The sequence below is a fragment of the Mandrillus leucophaeus genome, unplaced genomic scaffold, assembly GCF_000951045.1.
Source record: "Mandrillus leucophaeus isolate KB7577 unplaced genomic scaffold, Mleu.le_1.0 Scaffold12, whole genome shotgun sequence".
Classification (NCBI taxonomy): Eukaryota; Metazoa; Chordata; class Mammalia; order Primates; family Cercopithecidae; genus Mandrillus; species Mandrillus leucophaeus.
Genome location: NW_012100320.1, coordinates 7,175,478 through 7,196,281, shown reverse-complemented (window position 1 = coordinate 7,196,281; position 20,804 = coordinate 7,175,478).

Here is a 20,804-nt window from a genome sequence, read left to right as displayed (position 1 = left end):
GAGAGTAATTTCCTTCATTCTCTGTAGTTCAAGTTCAATAGAACAGTGCTCTGTTGGGAGAGGAGGTGTGCTGGGACAGTGTATGTTATTGGAGCTGTGTCCGTCTTGGAAGGCTCAGTGTGGCTTTCCTGAGGCCGTGAAGTTTGAGCAGATCTCTGAAGGATATGTAGGCATTTGGCAGGGCTGGGGCTGCTGGGGTCGAGCCTCTCTCAAGGTCTCTGTGCTCCCAAGGCTCTTGCTCTCCCTGGGCTGCTTTGGTGGGATCATTTGCTCACAGCTCTGTCCCCACTGCTGGGCCATGGACCACTCTCAGAGGAGCTGGCACCTCCACCTCTCCTCTTTCCCTTCCTCTTCCATGGGCCCCTTTTCTCTGCGGGTGTGGCCTCCCAGCCCTCTCGTCTCCTCAAGGGCTGGCACCTTTGTTTCTCCCTCTCTCCTGTTTTCAACCTCTCCTCTGTATCCTCTTGGGGTTGCAACATATTCACGTCATTCCATCTCAAAGACAAACACACCAGCCTCCCTCCGTTCCTCATTCTTCTCATCTCTGAATTTTCTCTTCTTCCCTCTCCAGCCCAGTTTCTGGAGAGAGCTGTCCGCACACACAGAGCTCACTCCCACAGTCTCCACCACAACGTGACTTATGCCCCCTGCTCTCATAATGAAATGGTTTTTGCCAAGATTACCAAGGACCTCCTTGCCACTACATTCCAGGGACATATTTCTTCTCTCATCTTCCTTGGGCCCAAGGCAGCATTTGACACCACTGGCCATCTCCACCTCGCTGGGCACTCCTTGCTGGGCTTCCATGAATGTCCCTTGTGGTTTCCCCTCCCCTTCTAGCTGCAGCTCCCAGCCTCCTCTGAGCCTCTTCTTCCTCTGCTCATTCCGTAGAATCTTGTGTTTCTCAGGCTTCTGTCCAAGATCATTCTTGCATTTCACTCTACAGAGAAGCTCCCCAGGAGCTATCTCCATGACTCCATTACTCTTTCTAGGCAAAAGATTTCCAAATCAGTATCTCCATAGGCCCTCCCTCTAGAACTCCAGGCCAACTCCAGATGTTCCAGCTGTTCACCCACATCTCATTTGGCTACCCCTCGGGCGTCTCAAACTTCCCACGCTCCGGAGTGCAGCCATTATCTCCTCTTCCGGCCACCTCGTTGTTGTATCTGAACCCCAGGAGTCCCTTTTGTTTTCTTCCCTCTCCCTCTTCCCCACATCTAATCAGGCACCAAGTCTCCTCCGTTCTTCTCCCTGGTGTCTCAGGAGTCACCTACTTCCCTCCATCTTCCCTGCTGTTGCCACAGCCAGGCCTCCCTCACCTCCTGACTGCCCTCATTGTGGGCCTCCTGACTCCACACCCTCCACCATCATCTGTGCACATTGACTTGGGGCCAGGCCTTGTGCCAGGTCTTGCTCTAGCCCCAATGCATTCTCCACCTGCAGCCCCTGGATCTTTAGAAAACACAGTTCAGATCACTTCACTCCCTACTTTTGGGATGAAGTTTGAATCCTTAGTGGAGCACAATTCTAATTTCATGTGAAACATTCACTATGTTGGTCAGGCTGGTCTTGAACTCCTGACCTCAGGTGATCTGCTCACCTTGGCCTCCCAAAGTGCTGGGATTACAGGCATGAGCCACCGCGCCTGGCCCACCACCCTCTTGATCTCACCTTAGATGTCACTTCTTCCAAGAAGCCTTCCCTGATGGACCACTCTGGGTTTAGTGCCTGTTATTAATTTTCCAGGGCTGCTGTAAAAGTACCATAAACTGGGTGGCTTTAAAGAACAGAAATGTATTCTGTCACAGTTACGGAGGCCGGAAGTCTGACATCAAGGTGTTTGCAGGGCCGTGCTCTCTCTGAAGCCTTATGAGAAGAATCTGCGCCACGCCTTTCTCTTAGCTTCTGGCGTTGCTGCCAATTCTTGCTGTTCCTTGGTTGGCAGGCACATTGCTCCAATCTCTGCCTCTCTCATCACATGACATTCCCTGAGTGTCTCTGTGTCTGTCTCTTCTCCTCTTCTTTAAGGAAACCCATCATACTGGATTAGGACTCAGCTAAGGACCTCATCTTAATTTGATTATTTCTGCAAAGACCCTATTTCCAAATAAGGTCACATTCACAGGTACCAGAGGTTAGGACTTCAACATATTTTGCCAGAGAGCGCACAATTCGATCCATAACAGTGCCCTTTTCCATGGGTTCCCATAGACAGCAGCACTTGTCACACACTACTGCAATTGCTGGTCCACCTGCCGACCTCCCCCTCTCTGTGAGAGCAGGGCTACAATAGTCACACTCACGATTGCCTCCCCGTGGCCTGGCACACAGCATATACAAATAGTTTTGAACACGTCCATGCTGACACAATGAGGGAATGGTTCTCTGTACCTACTCTACCTGCTTCTTTTTGCTTTAGTGACCTACCTGGATCTCATGGCCCAGACCCGGTGAATCTGTCAGATCACAGCCACTTAAGACTACAGGGCCTTGGTTTGCAAGAGGTGGACAGTAGTGGTCACAGAGCCCAATTCCTTTGACTTCAAACCAGTCTTGACTGGCAGCCAGCTAGGAGCAGAGGATACAAAGGCAAACGCTGCATGGTCATTCCCAAGCCAGCCTGCCTGCAAACTCACTTGGAGGCTGCTGCCAATGCTGCAGGCCCTGCCAGGCAGCTGTGCACGGGAGCCCTGTGCAGCTTCTGTTATCCCAGTGCACGAGCTCACTATTCAGTGGAAAGGGGAAATGCTGTACCCCAGCACCCTGGAACAGTTATCTGACCCCTCATTGGAGAGACTCCTCATCAGCTTCAGAGGTGGGGTTGGCACAAGGAGTGGGAGAGAAAAATAAGGAAAAACAAATCACTTTTACCCAGTTCTCATTTAGAAATCATGAGTTATTCTCACTGATGTCACCTCTGGGGAGTGAAAGTGAAATTTGCAAGGGAGAAGGCAGCCTGGCCCCACACCAGCTTTCTAAAAGGGTTCACAAGAGGGTGTTTGGACCTCTTTCATCACTGCAAATGTCCATGAAGATAACTCTAGGTAGCAATTGGTTATTTCTCCTGATCTGGAAGCATCACTCCTTTCAAACTGCTTGGCAGGATGTATTGAGGAGGCAGCCTGACTGAATTTTGTACAAATACCAGTATCATGGGGAGCCTCTAAGAAAGAAGCGCAAACTCCTGAAAATAGCTGGTGCAGCAGTGACTGACACAGTCAGTCATAATCTTATCAACTCATTTTCTCAGCAATCTTGGGAGGTGGAAGGGAAGGAGTTGTACACAGGGAGCCCTGAGGGCTAGAGGGTAAGCTAACTTGTTAGAAGTTGGTTCCAAGTCAAGGGTTGAACTAAACTCTGATCTCTTAGCTTCTATTTTCTTTTCTTTTCTTTTCTTTCTTTCTTTTCTTTTTTTTTTTTTTTTTGAGACAGAATCTCACTCCGTCACCCAGGCTAGAGTGCAGTGGTGCAATCTCAGCTCACTGCAAGCTCCGCCTCCCGGGTTCACACCATTCTCTTGCCTCAACCTCTGGAGCAGCTGGAACTACAGGCGCCCATCACCATGTCCGGTTAATTTTTTTGTATTTTTAGTAGAGACGAAGTTTCACCATGTTAGCCAGTATGGTCTCGATCTCCTGACCTCGTGATCCACCCGCCTCAGCCTCCCAAAGTGCTGGGATTACAGGCATGAGCCACCACGCCCAACCTGTTAGCTTCTATTTTCTTACCTTTTTTAGGGGCACTGTAGTGGTCAGGGTTCTTCAGAGAAACAGAACCAATAGGAGATATATATATATATAGATATATAGATATATAGATAAAAAAATATATATATAACACCATTATGGCTCACACCATTATGAAGGCTGCAGAGTCCCATAATCTGCTATTTGCAAGCTGGTGCTGTTAATTCCAGTCCAAATCAGAGGACCTGAAAACCAGGAGGGCCAGTGGTGTAGGTTCCAGCCCAATAGCTCAGCTCCAAGTCTCAGCTTGAACAGGCAGGCAGAGAGAGAAAATTCAACCTCTCTCCACCTTTTTGTTCCACTCAAGCCCTCAACAGGTTGAACAACGTAGGCATTGAGGAGGGCCATCTGCTTTACTTAGCCCGACAATTCAAATGCTAATCTCTTCCAGAAGCACCCTTACAGACACACCCCCAAATAACGTCTAACCAGGTATCCGGCGCTATGGTTTGCATGTGTCCCCCAAAAGTTCATATGTTGGAAACTTAGTCCCTTTGCTCTCATGAATGAATTAATGGGTTAATGAGAGCTCTACCTTGTGAATGGATTAATGTTGCTGTCACAGGAGTGGGTTTGTTATTGGGAGTAGCTTTCTTATCAAAGTGAGCTCTCTCTGGCTCTCTGGCACTTGACCTCTTGCCATGTGATGCCCTCTGCCATGTTGTGATGCAGCAGGAAGGCCCTCACCAGATGCCTGTGCCATGCTCTTGGACCTTCCAGCCTCCAGAACTTCTTTTCTTATGTATTCAGGTGTCAACTGAGAAAAAATGACAAGACAAGTCTCAATCATTTTAGGAAGTTTATTTGCCAAAGTTACGGACACCTGCCCAGGAGACAGGTCTATGCCTCTCTCCGAAGATGATTTTGAGGGCTCCAAATTTAAAGGGGAAAGGGCAGGGTATTGAGAAGTACATAATTTTCATGTAAGAGCAGGTAGGGGAAAATAGTCATTCATGCCTTTGTCTGGCTCAGTGAATCTGCATTTTTTTTATTTTTATTATTTTTTTTTTTTACTGAAGACAACATAGACAAATGGGGCAGAGGGAAAATGCAGGGAATCTGCATTTTTACATAAGGTGACATAGACAAAATGGGGCAGGAGAGCAATCAGATATGCATTTGTTTCTGGTGGGTGGAGTAGGGGTGACTGCACCTGTAAAGATAAGCTATCAATTTACATTGCCATGGTGAAATTTTAACAGAAAAACTTTAGGGTAAAGATCTTGGAGCTTACTAGGAATTTCCTTGTGGGTAAACTATGGGGGAGGTATGTAGCTTTTCATCTTGTAGCCTTCTTATTTAGGAACTAGAAAAGGGGGAGGCAGGTTTGTGTGACCAAGTTCCCAGCTTACCTTTTCCCTTTGGCTTAATGAGTTTCCTTTCACACAGGTTTTCTGTTATAGCAACAGAAAACAGACTAAAACATCTGGGCATCCCACGGCCCAGTCAAATCGACACATAAAATTAAGCATCACTGGCCCCAAGAGGCAGAACTTGCTGAGCAGCCTGGCAAGAGGAGAAGCAGTAGATGCCCTGTCATGGGAGTCAGAGTGTAAAGGGGGATCCTGGCCACACCTGGAGAATCAGGGCTGAGGCTGGGCTGCATTTGCTTGGGGACTGAGCCCAGGGACCACTGATGCCTCCTGGCTGGATGCCTAGTTTATAGGAATTGGATCAGGCCCTGAGGCCCCTAGGAGGGTGGAAAAGGCCTCGGGGAGCCTGGCTTGGGGATTCTGGAACTCTGAGGTGATGGTGTGGGTGTGGGTGTTGGAAGGCAGAGAGCCAGTGCACACAGGAGCTGGAAGACAGGTCTTGGGGCCTGTAAATATCATTATCCCAAGGAGAGGTATCTGGCTGTCCAGAACTTTCAAATCTTTTGATGAAAACTAACCTGTTCATGCTTCAAGAATTTGCTGGCTGGCTCTGCAGCAGCCCACTCCTTCTTCTTCCCTGAGGATGGAGTTTCCTGCAGAACCAGGCCAGGTGTGGGCAGCTGAGGATGAACAGGAGGGGTGGTGAGCTGCTGTTCAAGGAAGGTGAACTAGATTGGGGTTAGGCGCAGCCTCCATGGCCTGGACTGGCTCCAGAGCTCAGAGTGGACGTTAACAGCTACCTGGAAAAGACAAAGAAAAATCCCTGCTGGCAATTTACAGAAACATAAAGTTCAGTGGAGCAAAATGAAGAGGAAAGGTGCATGAAGGCGGTAGGTCAGATGGGAACTGGAGCCTGCATAGCAGCAAAGATGGTGGGCAGTGTCCTGAAAGCCACTGGCTGTGTATTTCTCTGAGCCTTTACTTCCGCAGTTCCTTCCACTCTTATGTCCTCGCTACCTCTCTCTGACCAAATCCTTCCTTCCTTCAAGGCCCGGTTTAAAAGCTACCCCATTCTGTAAGGAGACCTATCTTATTCCCTAGACGCTCCTATGGGTGCACTACTGAATGGCTCACTGTACGAGCAAATAGACACAGCCCAGCTTGGTGGAGCTGGACACAGCCAGCTCCACCAAGGACTCTACAGTGCAAGTCCACATTACTCTAAGATCTACAGGTTCTATTTTTCTAATCCCCAAACACCCCCACCCTCCACCTCCTCAGAGCAGAAGCACCCTCTTCATCCTGTCCCTGTAGAGTTCAAGGAGCTCTACAGTCGGGCTATGAACATCTAAGTTTCTTGGGCGAGTATCCAGTCTAATGGAAATATGACGTTACCATTCGCAGTTCTAACTTCTCTGAATCATACCCTTCCCCTGCCCCCTTTTTTGACCCCAGACCTCTCTGGGTCCCTGCAATAGTCATCCTCCAAGATGGCCCCAGTGGCCTGCCTTCTGATGGCCGCTCCTGCCGTGGTCTCCTCCATCTCAGTACCAGGATTGGTCTGTATGAATAATAGAAGATGGCAGACATGGAGATGGAAGGCTTCCAAGATTCAGCTATATGAGACTGTACAGCTTCCTTCTTGGTATATCTCTCCCTCTCTCAGTCATCGCTCACTTCGGGGGAAGCCAGCTGCCATGTCGTGAGTAGCCCAGTGGAGCAGGATGGACTGAAGCCTCCTGCCAACAGAAGGTGAGACTGGAGCAGCTCCCCCAACAGCCGACAATCCCTGGGAGAACTGCAGCCCCGCAGACAGCCTGACCTCATGAGAGGCCCTGGGCAGAGCCACCAGCTGAGTCGCCCCCAGATTGCTGTGTCTCAGAAACTGTGGGAGACAATCAACGTTCGCTGTTTTAGGCTGCTGAGTTTTGGGGTGATTTTTATGCAGCAATAAAGAGTTAACACGGGGGATTCGGGCTTGTCAGGGAGTGCACACTCAGTTGCTAGACCGGGGAGGAGGGGAGGAAGGGAGGAAGAGGAAATTTTACTTCCCAGGCTGGCGGTGTGACTGGATAGAAGACCCAGTGCTGGCTTTGTTCCCATGCAGTGGTAGTAGCCCCTGCAGATGTAGGGCCCTGGCTGAGTGTGTGGGGTGCTTTCCTGGCCAGGGTCTAGCTTTGCGTCACCACTCCATGGTTAAGGAACCCCTCCTCGTCCCATGCTCAATACATCACAGCTGCTACTATAACTGTGCTATGCTCTTGGTTCTCTTGGTTTTGGCCCTTCTTAGATTTCCTTTGGTAGGAGGGTGTCAGGTTTTTTTATGTTCTGGAAGGTCCAGATGTTCAGGGCAGGCTGGACATGCATTACCAGAGTCCGCTGCTGGGGTGAGGCTGCCATGGGCTGAGTGAGGCAGGTGTTCGTTGCACAGGGCACTGGAGGGTTGTCCAGGGCAGTGAGTCAATGGCTGTCTTCCAAGTGAGACCAATGGGTCAGGGAAGAAAGAAGCTGTGGCCTGGTCAGCGGGCTCATCTGTATCCAGGCTCACCAGGCCCCTGAACTCTGCAGGGCAGCTAGTTCCAGTCCTTGCCTGGTGAGAGGGGGGATCCTAGAGGACATAGAACCAGCCCATGTTATGAGTGAAGGAGTCTGCAGCACTGTGGCCAAGCAAAGATGGGACTGATAGCCACAGGATTTGGTCCTGTGGACCGGCCTATTCATGGCAGGGCCAGTTGCCTAGCCCTCCTCCATGCTGGTCTGAGAAGATGTTTCCAACCGTGGCACCGTGTGGCAGTGAGGACACGTTCAGCCGCCAGTGGAAGGAACCTAGCTGAAAGTTGTTAATAGATATTGAGGAAGACCAACATGCTTAGTGCTTGCATTTGCTTTAGGCACATGAGCTCGCTGAATCTTCACAACAGCCTAGAGGCAGGCATTCTTACTTCCGTTTCACAGATGAGAAAGAGGAGGCAGAGGGTGGGCTCATCTCCAGTCTCACTGCTGGCAAGTAGTAGAGCAAGAGTTGGCCAAGGCAAGCCGGCTCCACAACCCATGTCCTTGATCCCCAGAGGGAGGAAAATCCAGGCCAAGAGCTCTCTTCAAGGAAAGCTGCATCCAGAGGCTCAAACAATACCCCCAGTGTCCACTTCCCTCGCCACCCCTCACTGGCCCTCGGACTGGCTTCAGTCTCTGCCAGGCCTCTCCATGTGGCAGCCACCAGTCACTCAAGGTCTGTAGTACCCCATTGTGCAAAGGAAGGTCCCAGAAGTCAATTTCACTGGGCTCCTGGGGTCACATGCTCACCTCCCAGCCACTCTACAGCCCATGGCATCTGATGCTTTAAAGGACCAGGCTTGGGTCACAGGCTTCACCTGGGAGCCAGGTCTGGCATCAGAACCTGAGAATCTTGTAACCTGGGTGAACGGGTGCCACACAGGCCAACACAGCACATGTGCCTGAAACAATGTCACTTACTCCCACTGTTTTTCAAAGGCAGGGGATGGGTGAGGGGATCTAACATCACCGTTAAATAGTGTTCTAGAAGCACACACACCCCACTGTGCCTCCAGCCTAACATGATAGCTCTTTTTACTCTTGGTCTTTCCCTCCGGGCCTTGTCTGCCTGTACACATCTTTCGAGGCCGTTAGAAATGACAACACAATTCTCCGGCCTCAGGAGAGAGCTTGAGAAATGATAGTTAGCCTGGGGATGGCAGCTGATTCCTTTCACAAAAGACATTAAGGAATCTTCTCACTCTGGGCCTCTGAGGCAACCCTATTGCTGCATGTTGAGTGTTTGGGGTTTGTTTTCTAGTGTTGGGATCCTGTCCTTGTGGCTCTGGGACAATGAGGGCAGGTTGTTTCTGCAGTTCTGGGATGAGTGAGGCTGGGAGGTGCTGGGTGGCAGTGCTACCTGGACGTTTCCCCCACCCCATGCCAGGGTCCTGGGCAGGAGTGGCCCTTACCTGAGAGCTTGCAATGAGAGATCCTGCCGGGCACTTGCCTGGGATCTCCAGCTCTCAATGCCTGGCCTGCAAGCTGCTGGCTGAGACCGTTCTGAAGCCGAGTGTTATGGCAGGAATAGAAAGCACGGTGCCCTTTCTATCTGCCAAGTGCTGTGCGAAGCCTTCTGCCACACGGTTTCACTGAGTTCTCGTGCCGATGCTGCGATGTGGGGATGTACTGTTATTACCTCTGTCTCACACAAGGAAACTTGAGCTCAGTGAGTTAAGTAACCCCATCAAAGTTACAGAGTTAGGGAACGTACGGCCCTGATTCCAACCCCGGCAGTCAGAGCCCATGTCCACAGCCACATTGAGACAGGGAGCAGAGGTGAAAGGGCAGGGGCTGCCCAGAGTTAAATCCAAGCTTTGCTACTGGTTGGCTCTGAGCTGGTTACTCAACATCTCTGTGCCTTAGCCTCCTCATGGGTAAAATGGGGGTAACTTCAGTACCACTTCATAGAGTTATGATGAGGGTACATGAATTAATGCCCATAAATTACTTAGACTCTGACCAGGCACATAGTAAGTGCTCAGTAAATGCCAACTGTTAGTACGCAGTGTTGCAAAACTTGAAAGGGAGTGAGTCTTCACCAAGGGGGCTGAGTGCCCTGTTCTAACAGGACACTGTGCCTGGCACAGGTGGGGGTGCAGGAAGGAGAGACAGACCCAAAGATACATGGGTGGGATGACAGACCTGTAGGGTGAACTCGAAAGCAAGGCAGACCATGATTTATTCTGATAAACCTATCAAATGAGTCATCAGAGACAAAGAAGGAAGTTGTTCAATTCTGGGCAGAGATCTGGAAGGGCTTCAAGGAAGAGGCAACTTTTGACTTGGACTTTGACAGAACCATGGAGGTAGATGAGGTGGAGACATTGGAAGCACAGGCAAAGAGGTAAGCAAGGCCGATGGGCGAGTTAGATCTTGGCATGTGGTCAGAGGAGGGTCAGTGCGGGGATAAGAGAGGAGGGAGGAGAGAGAGATGGGAGGGAATAGGGAGGAACTCTGAATGTCCAACAGAGACCCCCCAGGATCTTAGAAGTGTTTGCTCAGAAGGGTGGGCTGCCTGGTAGCAGAACAGGGTGTTTATGATGAAGCCCTTCAGCCTGGGCCAGGCTTACCACCACTCCCATCTCTGTGAACTCAGGGCCCATGGGCTTCAGAGGCCCGTCCACTGCTACCTGGGTGGGCTGCACTGCTTGGCACAGGATCACTGGCATCCCCCACCATGCAGTGCCCAGGAGGGAAAGCAATCACGCCATTCAGACTTGATCCTTCTACCAGGCCCCTTCCCTGAACAAAGCCAGCATTTACAGTTTGGCCACACTGGGGTAGGGTTACTCGGGCTGTTTATGACTTGGGATAGAGCATTTTCCTGGAGAGCAGAAGTCCCTTTCTGTCCTGTTTGAAAGCTATTTGGACCTTTGGAAAGGGTCTGGGTGATGGCATTTTGCCCTTAAAAATACAGTAAAGACTAGAAACTGAAGAATTCTGATGAAGTCATTCCTCCTTCCCAATAGCTGATTAAGCCCTGATGCCACTCCCGGGTTTCAGAAATTTGGGAAGCCCTCGGAGAGTGACAATTTCAAGTCTGGAGCAGCTGCCGTCCAGGATAGGGACCCATGGCATCACAGCAGCAGGCCAGCCTGTTGGGAGCAGGGAGGAGAGCTCCAGATTCTCACCATGTGTGCCTGGGCGTCCCTCTCCTCTCTGGCCCAGATGCTTCCATGGAGGAAGAAGATGAGGCCAATGAACTGCTGAGCTCTCAGACCCTCCCTGTGGCCTTCTTCTGAAACCCCTTCAGGCCAGCATGGGAGGGGATGGGGAGAATTTCCAGCTGCATTCAACCCCGTTACTAGGAACCATGGCAGGTCCTTTGGCTCAGAAACTCATCTCATGTCTCTGTGGGCTGCCCAAGAATCCAAAGACAGGGGAAAATGGGTTACTTCTAGTACCCTGGTCCTCACCACAGCATGCCCCCAAGCTGTCCTTACCTTCTCCAGCACTGTGTGACTTGAAGGGCTCCAGAAAACCTTTTCATTCCCAGATTGGTCCTCCAACCCCTGGCTGGGCCCGCTCTGGGGGCCAAGGATTTCCACCATTAGGCTCACAACTCGGGGTCCAGCGTCAGTGTCTCCAGAAGGCTCCTCCTCCAAGTGGGCATCCATGCCAGGAAAGAGCAGGGGTGGATTTGGGCAGGGGACTGGGTGAAGGAGGCAGAACCTGGGAGGATATGGCAAACTCAGGAAAGAGAAGGGGTTTGGAGAAGCTTTTTGAGCAGAGTTTAAAATCTGGCCGGATGCTGAGAAGTGAAGAGAGAAGTGGAGGAGTGGAAACAAGCAAGGAAACGAAGATACAGAAAATTGAGGGAGATAGAGGAAAGGAGAAGCAGGGGGACTGAGAAGCAGGAGGCTGGAAAGGGGGAGGTGAGAAGAAGGGAGTGGGCAGGGATGGAAGGGAGTATGGGGGGAAAAGGGGGAGGAGAAGGCAGAAAGGGCAGCTCCAGGACCTTGGCCCACGCACTCTCCTTGGTGCAGCCATGGTAGGTCCTGGGGTGCAACTTCACAGGAGGCTTCTCCCCTGAGGTTCTGAGCCAGAGACTTTCCTCACCTACTCTTTGATCTGGGCCTGCTGGGAACTTTTATCTCCCTCCTCTACCCACTAGTTTATTACCTCCAATCAGCCTCTCTTTCCCTTGGGAGGGGGTGGGGAGGAGGAAGGGGGCATCGGTCCTCCCATGGAGATGTCATAGGTGATGTTCTGTGGTTCTTTCCACAGCTCTTTCCCCCATTTTTCATTCCCATGTCTCAGCCTGAAATTCCACCATTAGATTTTCCATCTTTTGGTATTAAGATATTATTTCCTATTCAGAATATGAGTATTCCCAGGAAAGTACAGCTCATTAACTCTGGGGCAGACACTTCATTACCTGTCTGACAGGCACACACACACACAATACACGCTCATACACACACTCTAGGCCTGCAGTGCCCAGTAGAGTATGCATATTACTCTGTATTATGCAGGACAGATATAGAACATTCGCATCATTGCAGAAAATACTACCGGACAGCTCTGCTCTAGACTGTTGCCAGCGCCCTTGTCTTGCTTAGGTACTCACCTTCCCATGTGTTCTGGAAGGTGATGCCCAGCCCCAGGCCCACCCTAGGAGAGGACACTGATTAGTCTAAGCCAGTCTTGGTCATTCTTTCCCCTTTGCCAGCGATGGGTTTAATCTGGGTGTATGACACAGTTCTAGCCAATGAGTCATAAGGGGAAGGGGACTAGTTCCTGGAAAAGCTTCCTCATGAATATAAAGAGACACACAGCAGGAAACACTCCACTTCTTCTCTGAACTCATCCTGCCTGCATGAATCCCTGGAATTGCTGCATGCATCCTGTCACTTGCTCATGGTGCCACTGAGCCCTGAATTCACTAACCCTTGGGACTAGACTGCTTGTGTGTGATGTCACATATTTCCCTCATGTTTTAGATATGTATTACTTGCAGCCAAAAGCATCCTAAGAAATATAAATTTTTAATGAAAGTATTAAAAGGCTTTCAAGAAGGCTGAGCAATAGGGACTGACTGATCCAGGTACACGATGGATATTTACATGGGGAGGAAATTTGATCTCTCTCTGTTGCCCAGGCTGGAGTGCAGTGTTGCGATCACAGCTCTCTGCAGCCTCAATCGCCTGGGCTCAAGCACTTTTTCTGCCTCAGCTTCCCAAATAGCTGGTACTACAGGTGCACACCACCGTGCCTGGCTAATTTTTTGTACTTTTGGTAGAAACGGGGTTTCACCATGTTGCCCAGGCTGGTCTTGAACTCCTTGGCTCAAGTGATCTGCCCACCTTAGCCTCCCAAAGTGTTGAGATTACAAGTGTGAGCCACTGCGCCTGGCCTCAGGAAGGCAAATGTTTGATTTTGGGCGAACAGTAATGGACCATTTAATGGACGAACATTAAACTTGGAACAAACAGAGTTAAGATCTAGACCTGAACCTCCCATCAACTCACTGTATAGCCTTGGGCAAGTCAAATACTATCTCTGAGTGTCCCCACCTGTGAAGTGCAGAGAATGACACACCGTTCATAAGAAAGGCATGGGGTGACCTGGCATGGTGGTTCACACCTGTAATCCCAGCACTTTGGGAGGCCAAGATGGGCAAATCACTTGAGGTCAGGAGTTCCAGACCAGCCTGGACAACATGGTGAAACCCTGTTTCTACTAAAAATACAAAAATTAGGCGGGTGTGGTAGTGGGTGTCTGTAATCCCAGCTACTTGAAAGGCTGAGGCAGGAGAATCACTTGAACCTAGAAGGCCGATGTTGTAGTGAGCCAAGATCGCGCCACTGCACTCCAGCCTGGGCAGTAGAGTGAGACTACATCTCAAAAAAAAAAAAAAAAAAGGAAAGACATGGGGTGTAAGGCAGGTATTATTACTGCTGATATTAGTATTCTCTTTTCTTTGTACAGTTGACAAATAATTTAGTTATCTGATCTATAAAGACCGTATTGAGATGCGAATTACTGCCCTCATTTCAAAGAAGAGGACATTGAGGCCCAGAGTGCCTTAGGATTTTGCCCAAGGTCACAGCTCTTGAGTTGCAGGGCTGGGATCTGTAGCTAACATCAAATCCAGGATTTTGTCTACTCTGACCTGGGAGGGCCTGAGTGGCATTCGTGCACCATTTGGAGTGAGTTAGCTTCAGGTTCTGTCCAACTGATGGTTAGAGCTGAAAACTAGGCTCTAGAAAAGAGGTCAAGATTGGGGAAGGGGCAGGAGCTTGAAAGGCCTGGAAAGTTGACTCCACTGAAGGATAACCTAAGGAAAGCAGGCAGGTGAGCTAGCTCAGGTGCTATGCCGTGTGAACACACATGGGCCACTGCATTCAGGGTTGGAGGCTGGCACCTTCAGGTGTCTAGTGTTGAGAAAAGAGTATTGGCTGAGGCCTTGGGAAACCAGAGTTCAATTCCCAACTCTGCCCTTTCAAGCTGTGTGATAGTGGGCAAGTCCCTTGACTTCTCTGAGCCTCAGTTTCCCCACCTGTAAAATGGAAACAGGAATTCTTGCCCATCCCATGTTGATATTACACAGGTCGAATGAGGTGCTTTATGAATTTAAAGCTTTAGAGAAATGTAAGCAATTGCTTGAAGGGGAAAGGACATCAAGAAAGAAGAGCCATATATGTTGGCAGACAAGGCACAAGACCTCTGGTATGGTGGGCTTTGGGTCCTGCTTTGGGATCATTAGGACTTATCCCAACTCCAGGACAAATAGTTTGCCTGGAAAACGTTGACAAAGAGCCAGTGCTCGCTGAAGGGCAGCTGATTAAAAACCAACCTGGTGAGGCTCTGCCGCTGTTAATGAGGTGTGATCCTGAAAGTGCAAGACCTGGGTGGATTCTGCAAAGAGCCTGTTGGCTTTGATCCCCCTTCTCCTATAAAATGTTATTTCTGCTCTTGGCCCCTCAGATTCCTAGACGGACGAATCAGTCTGGGCTGCCTGTGGAATTTGCAAAGAATGAGTTTTCAAAAAACCACACTTGGGAACAATAGTTACCAGAAGTGTCTGGGTCTCAGAGGAAAAACAAACACCTTAACCCCAGTCTGGAAGTGTTTCCCAAACATCCTTCCACCTAATGCCTTCCCCCATGCTGACACCTAACATGAAGCATGTCATTTAATGAGGAGCTAGTTCACCCTGTGCTTCTGAGCTATGAAAAAGAAAACACCACCAGACAAAGCAGCTGTGTTGGAGCAGATTCTCCACATCCCCTTCCCTAGAGAATGAATGGTCCCAGTAACAGCTGGGCACAGATCTCAGGGTCGGCCGTTTGGGAGAGAACAGCAGTTAACTTGTCTTTTACCTACTTTTACATTTTTAATTTTAATTTTAATTTTAATTTTAATTTTAATTAAAGCAATGTATGTGCTTAGTTTTAAGAAGCCAAACAGGGCCAGGTGCAGTGGCTCATGCCTGTAATCCCGGCACTTTGGGAGGCTGAAGCAGGAGGATCACCCAAGGTCAGGAGTTCAAGAGCAGCCTGACCGACATGGTGAAATCCCGTCTCTACTAGAAATAGCTGGGTGTGGTAGTGCATGTTTGTAGTTCCAGCTACTCAGGAGGCAGAGGCAAGAGAATTGTTTGAACCTGGGAGGCAGAGGTTGTAGTGAGCTGAGATCATGCCAGTGCACTCCAGCCTGGGCGACAGAGTGATACTTTGTCTCAAATCAATCAATCAATCAATCAATCAATCAGTCAAATAGCACCATAACATTTATAATAAAAACAACAGTCTCTGTATTCACCCCTCCCTATCCCTAAGAGGCAACCATTTTTAACACCTTTTGGAGTATTTCTCTGCGTATTTCTATATAACAGGCTTATAATTCTGATCCTTGATTTTTTTCTGTTTTCCTTTCATTAATTTTTTAAATTGACAAGTAAAAATTATGTATATTTATAGTATACAACATGACATTTTGTATGTGTGTATGTTGTGGAATGGCTAAATCAAGCTGTTTAACATATGCATTATCTCACATGCTCATTTTTGTGGTGAGAACACTTAAAAATCCACTCTCAGCACTTTTCAAGTATACAATATGCTGTTATTATAGTTAGCATGATGTACAATAAACCTCTTGAATTTATTTCTCCTGTCTAATTGAAATTTTGTGTTCTTTGACCAATATGACCTGACTTTCCTCAACCCCCAGCCCTTATTAACCATCATTTCAATCTGTTTCTATGATTTTGACTATTTTAGATTTCACATATAGGTGAGATCATGTCTTTCTGTGCATGGGTGGTTTCTCTTAACATAATGCCCCCCCAGATTCATTCATATTGTTGCAAATATCAGGATTTCCTTACTTTTCATGGCTGAATAGTATTCCATTGTGTATATACACTATGTTTTCTTCATCTATTCATCCATTGATTGATATAAGTTGATTCAGTTGAAGGAAACAAAAATATTCCTTTCTGGAACACTGGTGATTGTCGAACTGAAGAAGGTTAAAACGTAGGGGGACACTCTGCCCCTCCCTCTGCTTGCCTAATGGTGATTTATAGGAACAGGTCTTCCTGCCATCCTCCTTGCCTTTTCCTGCCTAATGAGGGGCTTCTTTCCAATCCTTGCTTATCAGCTCATAGACAGCAGTGCCAGAAGATCTAGGTGCAGACTTTACTCTTCCCATAAATCTACCTTCCTACAATTTGCTGCCTTGTGGAATCCTGAAGTTGCTCTCTTCTTTGTCTTGTCACTATAGAATTTATGGCTGCTTTAAAAAATACTGTTTAAGCAAGGCCCCTAAGCCACTGCCTTGAGAGAGAAATATTCCCTCTCCCCTGTGATGGGTACAGCACACACCAATACATTTTTGCTGGTTTTTCTCTTGCTAATCTGAATTTTGTTTACAGGAGAACATCTCAGATAAGAAGCTATGAGGGAAGGAAAATAAATTATATTTTCTCCTCTACATTGTATCTTGGCTATTGTGAATAATGCTGTAATTAATATGGGAATGCTGATATCTTATCAGCATTGATTCTTGACTTTTCTTTTTTTGACATTAGCCATAAATGTCAAAGATGATAGCTTAGCTCTCTTACACTTCTCCCCTAATCCTAACATACACACAAGTACACATGTGTGCACACACACAAGCACATGTACACATGCAGACACAACACTTCCCAGACTCCCATTGTTTCAATATGATTGTATCACAATTTTTATCTGTCTCTTATTCAGTATTGACATGCCTATGATTATATAAATATTGTTCACAGCTGAGCCACCTAGTGTACTACAATGATATTTTCTTTCTTTTGAACAGCTTTTGTTTTTTCAGCTAATAATTGCTTTTCCCTTTCATTTGTTTACTCTCTATGAACCTATGAGTAATTTAGCCCCTAACTTTGTCCAGAACTATAAACATTTCTCTATTGAGTTAAACACACCATGTAAGCTTAGGTTCCTGTTTCCTGGAGCCATTTCTTTTGAAACCTTCTGTCCCCCTCCTCCCTCTGAACTGGTTGTATGCTAAGCCTCTGTAGATGTGTCATAAACAATGACAGAACAATTCAGATAAACAGGTTTGCAAACAACAGCCTATGATGGTTAATTGTGTGTGTCAACTTGACTTGCCAAGGATAGCCAAATTAAATGTTATTTGTGGGTGCCTCTGTAAGTGTGTTTCCAGATAAGGTTAGCGTTTGAACCAGTGGGCTCAGTAAAATGGAATGCACTCACCAATGTGGGTCTGAATCATCCAGTCTGAGAACAAAAAGGTAAAGGAAGAAGAATCTGCCCTTTTGTTTCCTGTCTGCCTGTTGATCTGGGACATCTCATCTCATCTTCCGTGTCCCTTGGACTGGGATTTATGCCATCAGTTCCCCTAGTTCTCAGGCTGTTGGACTTGGACTGAAATATACCACTGGCTTTCCTGGGTCTCCAGCTTGCAGACATCAGACTGTGGGACTTGTCAGCCTCCATAATTGTGTGAGCCAATTCCTCACAGTCAGTCAGTCAGTCCATCCTTCTGGTTCTGCTTCTCTGGAGAACCTTGACTAATACACTGCCTTGATAAGCAGATTCTACATGGGCAGGAACAGTGTGAGGACCAAATAGAGAGTAGCCTACCAGCAATGTGTTCTTCAGAACACACTTCAGAAGAAATGCAAAGTGTTGGCTAGGAGTGAGGAGGTTATAATGAGTATGTGTATGTCAAGTTGGCTGGGAATGGAGAGTAGGTAAGTGTTCTTTCTAACTCTGGAAATCAGAAGGCTTCCCAGTGGAGGTGATATGTGAGCTAGGCCTTGGGTGATTAGTAAGATTTCAATATACAGAGAAATGAAAAATTCGGAATTCAGTTGGAACAGAGGAAGCATTCTGAAGAAGGGAGCAGAGACTGGAAAGTGAACTGTAAGGAGTGATGGTGTTGCCAGAGCACAATACAAGGGGAACGCATGTGCTGGGAAATGAGGCTAGAAGGGCAGCAGCTGAGCCTGGTCCTAGAGGGTGAGGGGGAAACAGGCACCCAAGGAGTGTGTGCAAGTGATGGTGATACCATTCATTCTATTCTAATGACCTCCTGCACTCTGACAAAGAACCTGTGCTTTATCCTTGCCAAAATGGAGCCACTGTATATCAAGGTTTTGAGCAAGAGAGTGTCCCTCTGCTGTGAAATAGGACGAACAAGCAGAGGCTGGAAGGGAGAATTCAAGCAAAGAGGAACTACCTCAGCTAGGAGCTGGAAGATAGCCTCTGGCTCTATGAAATGCAGTGTGCAAGAAATGTGCTGTTATTTTCTGAAAGTCTGTCTTGTTTATCACTCTGTCCCCAGGACCTAGACACAGTGGGGTTTTGGTGACTCTCTGATGAATGAATGCATCTTTGAAGAGGCTGGAAGCCTCCCTAGGCAGACAGTATAGCCATTGCCCCAGGAGGGTCCCCCAACTCATACACACACAGATTTTCAGCCCCTTTCCTGAGGGCTGGAGAATCTTCCAATCTCCGTGGCCACCTCGCCTTCCAGAAGCACTGTCTGTGCCTTTCTCTGGCACCATCTCCTCTGCAAGCTTGGGCTTTCTCAGAAGCCTGAAAAGATTGCTTCCAATACACTTCCCTCTCATCTTTGCACACGGCCCTGCAGAGAGGAATCCCAAAAGTCCAGCTTCAGTCTCAGAGTGGGAGATAACTCGTTGGGGAAAGTAAAAACCAAATAGACCTTATCCTCCTGATTTTCCACAGAGCAAAAGTAAACACAAATTGGTATCTGCGCACTGAGCCCTGTGTCTGGCATGTGATGGGTTCTCCAACCTTTCCACTGTTGTTTGTAGCTGCTGCTAAGTGCTGCCTGAGTTCACCAAAGGGGCGAACCTTGGACCTTCTCTCCCTGTGTGACCTCTCTCCCTTCCTAATCTGTCAGTGGCAGAGACTGGAATTATGCCAGTGTCAGGGTCAGTGCTCTTGGCCACTCTGTTGAGGTCTTCACTGGCCTGAGCTCTCTCCACGGTCCACTGAGCCCCAGGGGAGATGGTTATGAGGTCACCTCTGGCAAAGGTTTTTTAGACACTCCCCTCCACATCCTCCTTTTCTTGAGTCAAAGCAACCCATGATTCAGCCTCCAGGGAAGAGGAGTGAAGACAAGCTTTGAAAACAACCTGCAGGGCAGGAGGCAAGAGGCCAGCAGCAGGACTGCCTGAGCACTGATGGGTCACGGGCAGCGAATGGGAACTTTGCTTCTAGAGATAGACAGATCACAGAACAAATCCCTGCTCTCTGCAACTTACCAGTTTTGTGAGCCCTTGGATAGTTTCTAAATCTCTTTGAGTCTCAGTTCTCTCATTTGTAAATTGAGATTCATAGTCCCTAACCCTCAGATAGTTGGAGGTTTAAAGTGGACAAGAGCCGGTCCATAAACAATGTTTTAACTGGTCTGCAGTGAGATGAAAATATAACTGGTCTGCAGTGAGATAAAAATAAAAATGGAGAGTAAGGGATCAAAAACTTCTACAACACTTTAAAAATGCCTGACATCCAGACACAGTCTCCATGGACTTGTCTCACTGAACAGGATATAGACCAAAACATTGCTCTTCCCTGGACTGGAAATACACTTAAAAAACAAAAAACCTGTTTCTTGACCACCAATAGTTTGGAAGGCACCATTGTGAAGAATCTCACTACCCAATAAACAACGTCACGATCAGAACACAGGAGTGCTGAGTGGTATTGAATTTGGTGTGTTTCCTCTCTCCCCAAGCTGCCCATGTTGGTCTATGGCAATCCTATCCTTCCTTTTATGAGATCTGCTCTGCGCCTGTCACTGGGCTCAGGACAGGAGAGTCACATCACCTTTGACTCATGCCTCCAGCTCAGCCCTCACATCCAACCAGTTGCCAGGTTCTGCCTCCCCCAGTGCCAGTGTGTTTTCCATTTCTGCCCCCTTCCCTCCAGGCCCTCTGGCCCCTGCAGGTCACAGGTCCTTGCCACAGTAGGATGGTGGTGGCCTCCTTCACACACGCTCTCTGCATCCTGACCCTCCCCACTCAACTCCATCCTCCACACTGCCTGCAGAGGGAGTAAATGTTTTTATTTAAATAAATGTATTTACGAAGAGTTTGTGATTTATAGAAAACTTGCGAAGATAATACAGAGTTCCCATAGACCCTTCATCTAGTTTCCCCTATTGTTAAATGCTTCGATACATTTACCATAACTAATGAATCAACACTGGTACATTACTATTAGCTAAACTCCATACCTGTTTGGGTACCATCAGTTTTGCTCCTGATGTCCTTTTTCTGTTCCAGGATCCCATCCAGGACGCCTTATTATGTTTAGTTATTATGTCTGCCCAGCCCTCTCTAGCCTGTGACAGTTTTTCAAGAGAGGGAGTATTTCAAAGCAGACCTCACAGTTTTCCACTCTGCTACAACCTCAGTGGCTCCCCCATTGACTTCCGTGACCTGACCCACACGACTCATGTCTCTTCTTCCATTCACTGTATTCTTCACCCAACCTGAGGCCAACACACAGACAGCCTTGTGTGGGATTTGGCTCCTGTAACTTTCCCAGGTGTGACTTCCCTCTTTCCTTCTCAGTATACGAAAATCCTTCTTGTCCTTCAAGAACCAGCTGGAATAAAATCTCAGCCTGATCATCTACACCTGGCTGCCTCATGGCTAACTGCTTATTCCTCTGTTTAGCATGGATTC